The following is an 8,543-nucleotide window of genomic DNA, read 5'->3' as shown; positions in this document are numbered from 1 at the left end:
AATTGACGACAAGTTCACCTTCGTGGACCAACAGTAAGTGATGCCTTGATGCCTCTTACCACCTCCACAACCCTTTTGCGATATTTGTTTATTATTAAATATTTTTGGCATTGTTGAACCAATACTGTTCATAAGGGGGCGTTGTAGGCATAGCCTTTACGTGGTGAAAAACACTGGGAGGAAAATAAAACTGAATCTATACCCTGTGAAAGTAACCACCCATTTCGATTTACTTCTGGATCAAGTTGTCATGGTTCCACCTGTCACCAAAGAGTGGCAGAGACCGCCCTAGAGACATTAACGACACACAGGTGTCTCCTATTACTCATTATGATTTCCCTGTTAATTAAAACCTCTACCGACCCCCCCTCCCGGATCCGYGATCCTCCTCATCAGAAATGCTGACTAGCATAGCCTAGCCTAGCGCCACAGGGAATATCATATAATATAATTTCATGAAATCACAAGTCCAATACAGCAAATGAAAGATAAACATCTTGTGAATCCAGCCAACATGTCCGATTTTTAAAATGTTTTACAGCGAAAACACAACATATATTTATGTTAGCTCACCACCATATCCAAAAAAACACAGCCATTTTTTTCACAGCAAAGATAGCTTTCACAAAACCCAACAATAAAGATAAAAATAATCACTAACCTTTGAACAACTTCATCAGATGACAGTCTTATAACATCATGTTATACAATACATGTATGTTTTGTTCGAAAATGTGCATATTTATAGCTACAAATCCTGGTTTTACATTGGTGCCATGATCATAAATGGCTCCAAAACAGCAGAATAATTACAGAGAGCAACGTGAAATACAGAAATACTCCATCATAAAACTTTATGAAAATACATGTTGCACATATAATTAAAGATACACTGGTTCTTAATGCAACCGCTGTGTTAGATTTTTTTAAATTACTTTAGTAAAAAGCACAGCATGCAAATAACTGAGACAGCGCTCAGGCATTCTCCCCATGTTCTCCGCATTCTCCGCCAAAGAGGTCCACAAAAATACGAAATAACATCATAAATATTCCCTTACCTTTGATGAACTTTCATCAGAATGCAGTGCCAGGAATCCTAGTTCCACAATAAATCGTTGTTTTGTTTAAGAATGTCCATTCTTCTGTCGAATTAGCAACTTTGGCTAGCATGTGTAGCTCACATGTCCATGAAGATTTTACGCATGAATGAAAAATTCAAAAAGTGATAATAAAAGTCGAATAAACTGGTCAAACTCAGTTGAGAATCCATCTTTAGGATGTTTTTCACAAATATATCCAATAACGTCCCAGACGGAGCATTTCCTTCGTGTCTACCTACGCATTGCAGACAACGATATGAACAAACCTAAGTGCGTAGCCAAGTACTACCAATATGGCTGACCTCTCACTCCACACGACTCCCATCGGTCCACAGAAGGCTAGACACTTCATTCCACGTTCTACTGCCTGTTGACATCTAGTGGAAGGCGTATGAAGTGCATACAGATCCATAAATACAAGACAATTGAAAGGCAATGCCTTTCACGAGACCCATTTCAGAATTTTCACTTCTATTTGGAAGTTTGCTGCCAAATGAGTCTGTTTTACTCACAGATATAATCAAACAGTTTTAGAAACTTCCTGAGTGTTTTCTATCCAATAGTAATAATAATATGCATATCATATGATCTAGGACAGAGTACGAGGCCGTTTAAATTGGGCACAATTTTATCCAGAAGTGAAAAGGGCGCCCCCTATTTCCAAGAGGATAAGGGAGGTAAGGCAATAAATAGGCCATAGTGGTGAAATAATTACAATTTAGCAATTAAACACTGGAGTGATAGATGTGCAGAAGATGAATGTGCAAGTAGAGATACTGGGGTGCAAAGGTGAAAAAACAAAATAACAGTATGGGGGTGAGGTAGTTGGATGGGCTATTTACAGATGGGCTATGTACAGGTGCCGTGATCTGTGAACTGAGAACTGGAAGGAAAGGCGGACAGTTCTTTGGGGGTGACGAGTGAAATATACCTGCTGGAGAGCGTGCTACGAGTGGGTGCTGCTATGGTGACCAGTGAGCTGAGATAAGGCGGGACTTTACCTAGCAAAYACTTATAGATGACCTGGAGCCAGTGGGTTTGGCGACGAATATGAAGCGAGGGCCAGCCAACGAGAGAATACAGGTCACAGTGGTGGGTAGTATATGGGGCTTTGGTGACAAAACAGATGGCACTGTGATAGACTGCACCCAATTTGCTGAGTAGGGTGTTGGAGGCTATTTTGTAAATGACATCGCTGAAGTCAACGACCGGTAGGATAGTCAGTTTTACGAGGGTATGTTTGGCAGCATGAGTGAAGGATGCTTTGTTGCGAAATAGGAAGCCGATTCTAGATTTAATTTTGGATTGGAGGTGCTTAATGTGAGTCTGGAAGGAGAGTTTACAGTCTAACCAGACACCTAGGTATTTGTAGTTGTCCACATATTCTAAGTCAGAACCGTCCAGAGTAGTGATGCTGGATGGGCGGGCAGGTGCGGGCAGCGATCAGTTGAAGAGCATGCATTTAGTTTTATTTGCATTTAAGAGCAGTTGGAGGCCACGGAAGGAGAGTTGTATGGCATTGAAGCTRGTCTGGAGGTTAGTTAACACAGTGTTCGAAGAAGGGCCAGAAGTATACAGAATGGTGTCGTCTGCGTAGAGGTGGATCAAAGAATCACCAGCAGCAAGAGCGTTATACTTAGTTAAACTTGGTTAGCATACGACTGTCATAACTTTGTGTACTGGTTGGTTTTGATGACAGCCCGTTCTCCCCCAGGAGAGAGCTCCCAGATGGACCTGGACAGCATGGTGGGACCAGGCCTCGGTATCCTGAGCAACGATGAGGCTGCCATGGCCGTCATCATGAGCCTGCTGGAGACTGATGCCAACCTGGGGGACGCAGTAGACTTTTACAACATGCACTTGTCTCACTAGCAGAGATTCAAATGCCATCAATTTAGGAGAAAAACTGAGATTCCAATTCAAGAATTGAAAAATTATATTTATTCTTACATGCATTGCTTAATTTATTTACTTATTCATTTTCAAAGAGGATTTCATTCAATTCCTGAATTGGGATTTCAATTCATTTCCAGAATTGAAATGGAATTGACCCCGAACTCCATCAGTCCTAAYCTCTGTAGTTTTTGGTTAGACAAACTTTCGTGTGCTCGGCTACCAAGGAAACAGATTTATGTGCTTCTGAGGGACTTCTACAGCTCTCTGTTTAAYTTTCAGCAAGAGATATCCAGCCTGCGCTAAAACCAGCWAACTCTTTGGTGGCTTACACAGCTGGTTCAATTGGTGGGGATTTTTTTTAATCAATGTTTCAATGTAACTGAATGTGTACTAAAACCACCCTAATTTGCCTATATCTGGGGGCTCACAGCTCACTGTCTATTGCATAGACAGCGACATACATTTTTCTGAAGTCACTCAGAGGTATAGCTGCTTCTCTTAATGTTTTCATTTACACTGAAACAGAACACCCTGAAGATGCACCTGCAGGGATGTAATGGAGGCTAAATGCACAGAACACCTTTTTATTTTGTGAAAAAAATMTACACATTTATTACGCAACGTTGGTGGTGTTAGCAATGAACTGTAACTCAGTAAACTCTTTGACATTTTTGCATGTTGTGTTTATATTTTRGTTCAGTATATTATATTACTAGAGATCAGTCAGCTGTCAGAAGTGTGAGGCAGGTATTTACAGTGGAAGTTTTGCATTATGCAAATAGTTTACGGTAAGACATTTGCCATTTCCTTGTAGGAGGTACACAGCATTTCTCTTAGTGTCAGTCTCTGATTACATTTGAGGCTGAATCTCTCGACAAGAGGTAAGCATTCACACTTCTTCCTGTTTTTAGACTCCTATTGAATCAGATGTAGTTGCTGACTTACTCTATTTTGTCTGTATAGAATCAAGATGTCTACGGTACAGTACCTAATATCTGATGTACATTTGTGAGAACAATGGATAATAGTCCAGTCTTTAAGTACAAGCAATGCCCTCTCCAAAGATGAACTTTACATGGCAGAAGGTAACACCTGTACACGGATCTCATAGTAGGTAACTAATAGCCAGCATATACTTTGGTGGGGTCCGTGTTACGTTTATCAATCCAAGGATCTAATTCTACAGTCGAATTGAATAATATAATTTTGGTTTCAAAATAGTATAATATCAACTCAGCAAAAAAATAAACGTCCTCTCACTGTCAACTGCGTTTATTTTCAGCAAACTTAACATGTGTAAATATTTGTATGAACATAACAAGATTCAACAACTGAGACATAAACTGAACAAGTTCCACATACATGTGACCAACAGAAGTGGAATGATGTGTCCTTGAACAAAGGGGGGATACCACATGAGGGAAGAGGATGTCTTCCCTGTAACGCACCGTGTTGAGATTGCCTGCAATGACAACAAGCTCAGTTCGATGATGCTTTGACACATCGCCCCAGACCATGATGTACCCTCCACCACCAAATSGATCCAGCTCCAGAGTACAGGCCATTTCGTTTAGTTCAGTTTAGTTCAAGTTTAGTTCAAAAATATATTATTTCTACATTTTCTAACCTGTAAAATTCACATTTTCTAATTTACCTTTTGTTGTTTGAAAAATAAAAGTTGAAATATTGGTGTGGTTTGTTGGGGAAACAGATTTCTAAGTCTATAGTCCAAGTGGTGCCACCACTCAAAAGTGCACTGAAAAAAATGAAGGTTCTAAAATGGTTCTTCCTCAACTCTTAAGGTTAATTTTGAGAACTCTTGCCCGATAAATAATCTTTGAGTAAAGTGGGGGGTTCTTGCCATGGCATCCATGGTTCTTCAGAATTAGAGAAGGTTCGCGAAATGTTTGGAAGCCTGCAGAAATTGGCCAGTGTTAATTACRTATAGTGTAGATTTTCTGATGTAACATTTCTAGTGTTGATTCAGGAGTTTAACACTGTTTGTCATGGCGCCGGAAGAAATGGCAGCCGTTTTATGGGGGCCTAACCAATTGTGCTATTATGTGTTTTATTCGCGTAATTTGTTACTTATTTTGTACATAATGTTTCTGCCACRGTATCTTATGGCAAAAAAAGAGCTTCTGGGTAACAGGACAGCGATCACTCACCTCGGATTAGGATAAGATGTTTTCTTCAACAAGCAGGACACACAGGATGTACTTCAGACACCCGACAAGGCCAATATCCCCGTCATTGGCAAGAGAAAGAGACGCAGGTATAGAGGACACAGGGCGGGGTGCCTTCTAAGGATCCGCCGATGGCGAGTGTGAAATCTGCCTTTACCATCAATATTACTTGTCAATGTACAATCATTGGACAATAATATAGATCACGAATATCCTACTAATGGAACATCAAAAACTGTAATATCTTATGTTTCACTGAATTGTGGCTGAATGATGACATGGATAACATTCTGCTGGCGGGATATACGCTGCACCGGCTAGATAGAACAGCACAACCCGGTAAAAACGAGGGGGGGGGGGGGGGGGGCGGTCTGTGTATATCTGTGTAATATTATAACAACAGCAGGTGCACGAGATCTAAGGAAGTCTCTAGATTTTGCTCGCCTGAAGTAGAGTATCTCATAATAAGCTGTAGACCACACTATTTGCCAAGAGAGTTTTCATCTATATTTTTCGTGGCTGTTTATTTACCATCACAGACGGATGCTGGCACTAAGACCAAACTCAGTCAGCTGTATAAGGAAATAAGCAAACAGGAAAACGTCCACCCAGAGGCGGCACTCAAGGCGACCGGGGACTTTAATGCAGGAAAACTGAAATCAGTTTTCTATCAGCATGTTAAATGTGCAACCAGAGGAAAAAAAATCTAGACCACCTTTACACCACACACAGAGACGCATACAAAGCTCTCCCTTGCTCCCCATTTGGCAAATCTAACCATAATTCCATCCTCCTGATTCCTGCTTTCAAGCAAAAACTAAAGCAGGAAGCACCAGTGACTCMGTCAATAAGAAGTGGTCAGATGACGCAGATGCTAAGCTACAGGACTGTTTTGCTAGCACAGACTGGAATATGTTCCGGGATTCCTCTGATGGCATTGAGGAGTACACCACATCAGTCACTGGCTTCATCAATAAGTGCATRGATGACGTTGTCCCCACAGTGACTGTACGTCCATACCCCAACCAGAAACCATGGATTACAGGCAACATCCTGAGCTAAATGTTAGAGCTGCTGCCTTCAAGAAGCGGGACTCTAACCCGGACGCTTATAATAAATCCCGCTACACCCTCAGACGAACCATCAAACAGGCAAAGTGCCAATACAGTACTAAGATTGAATCGTACTACACCGGCTCCGARGCTCGTTGGATGTGGCAGGGCCTGCAAACTATTACAAACTACCAAGGGAAGCACAGCCGTGAGCTGTCCAGTGACACAAGCCTACCAGACGAGCTAAATCACTTCTATGCTCGCTTCGAGGCAGGCAACACTGAGGCATACATGAGAGCATCAGCTGTTCTGGATGACTGTGTGATCACGCTCTCCGTAGCTGACGTAAGACCTTTAAACAGGTCAACATTCACAAGGCCGCTGGGCCAGATGGATTACCAGGACGGGTGCTCCGGGCATGTGCTGACCAACTGGCAGGTGTCTTTACTGACATTTTCAACATGCCCCTGATTGAGTCTGTAATACAAACATGTTTCAAGCAGAACCACAATAGTCCACGTGCCCAAGAACACTAAAGGTTAACCTGCCTAATGATACAGACCCGTAGCACTCACGTCCGTCAAGCCATGAAAGGCTTTGAAGGCTTGGTGTCCACATTACCAACAAACTAGAATGGTCCAAACACACACCAAGACAATTGTGAAGAGGGCAACGGCAGAAGCCTAATTCCCCCTCAGGAAACTAAAAGATTTGGCATGGGTCCTCAGAAGTGATCCTCAAAAGGTTCTACAGCTTGCAACATCTAGAGCATACTGACTGGTGCATCACTGCCTGGTAACGGGCCACTGCTGTCAGCCTCCGACCCGCAAGGCACTACGAGGGTAGTGCGTACAGTCCGTAAACATCACTGGAGCTAAGCTGCCTCCATCCAGGACCTCTATACAAGGCGGTGGTCAGAGAAGGCCCTTAAAAATTGTCAAAGACTCCAGCCACCACAGTCATAGACTGTTCTCTCTGCTACCGCAATGGCAAGCGGTAACCGGAGCTCAAGTCTAGCGACCAAAAGGCTCTCAACAGCTTTTACCCCAAGCCATAAAGACTCCTCCTCCCCCAACCTTCCTCCATCCCAAAACCCCCCCCTCAACCCTCTTTACGGCTGCTGCTGTCTCTCTGTTTATCATCTATTCATTAGTCACTTTAACTAATCCCTACAATGTAAATATTTACCTTAAATAGCCGACTAAGCCGGTGCACCCGCACATTTGACTCTGTAACCGGTACACCTGTATATTAGCCTCGCTATTGTTATTCTTTATTGTTTATTTTTTCCCAACCTGGCAGTCATTCTGAATGCAGGTTGCGGGTGAAATACAAATTCAAATGTTTGGATATTCCTGGCTGGATTCCCATAGGAATTACACATAATTTGCAAGCCAGCATAAATGTGACTTGCAGGCCTGATGTGATTAGTTTTCAGGCCACTGTATTAGTGTAAAATTAGCAATCAAAATGAGGCCTTATGAAATGTATGTATTGTCTTAAATAATTATAATACAAACACCCTGGTTCGAAACAGCCTGTATCACAACCGGCCGCGATTGGAGAGTCCCATAGGGCAGCGCACAATTGGCCAGCTCGTCCGGGTTTGGGTGGGTGCAGGCAGTCATTATAAATAAGCATTTGTTCTTAATTGACTGCCTAGTTAAATAAAATGTTAAATAAAAAATATATAAGTTGAAGTCGGATGTTTACATACACCTTAGCCAAATACATTTAAACTCCGTTTCACAATTCCTGACATTTATCCAAGTAAAACTTCCCTGTTTTAGGTCAGTTAGGATCCCACTATTATTTAAGAATGTGAATGTCAGAAATAATAGTAGAGAACTGATTTATTTCAGCTTTTATTTCTTTCATCACATTCCAGTGGGTCAGAAGTTTACATACACTCAATTAGTATTTGTGCATTGACTTTAAATTGTTTAACTGTGGTCAAACGTTTCAGGGATCTTCCACAAGCTTCCCACAATAAGTTAGGTGAATTTTGGCCCATTCCTCCTGAAAGAGCTGGTGTAACGGAGTCAGGTTTGTAGGCTCCTTGCTCCGCACACGCTTTTTCAGTTTTGCCCCAAAATTTCTATAGGGCTGAGGTCAGGGCTTTGTGATGGCCACTCCAATACTTGACTTTGTTGTCCTTAACCCATTTTGCCACAACTTTGGAAATATGCTTGGGTCATTGTCCATTTGGAAGAACCGCATTTGCGACCAAGCTTTACCTCCTGACTGATGTCTGGAGATGTTGCTTCAATATATCCACATAATATTCCTTCCTCATGATGCCATCTAAT

Source organism: Salvelinus sp. IW2-2015, linkage group LG3 (genome assembly GCF_002910315.2).
Source record: "Salvelinus sp. IW2-2015 linkage group LG3, ASM291031v2, whole genome shotgun sequence".
Lineage (NCBI taxonomy): Eukaryota > Metazoa > Chordata > Actinopteri > Salmoniformes > Salmonidae > Salvelinus > Salvelinus sp. IW2-2015.
This window is presented reverse-complemented; position numbering follows the sequence as displayed.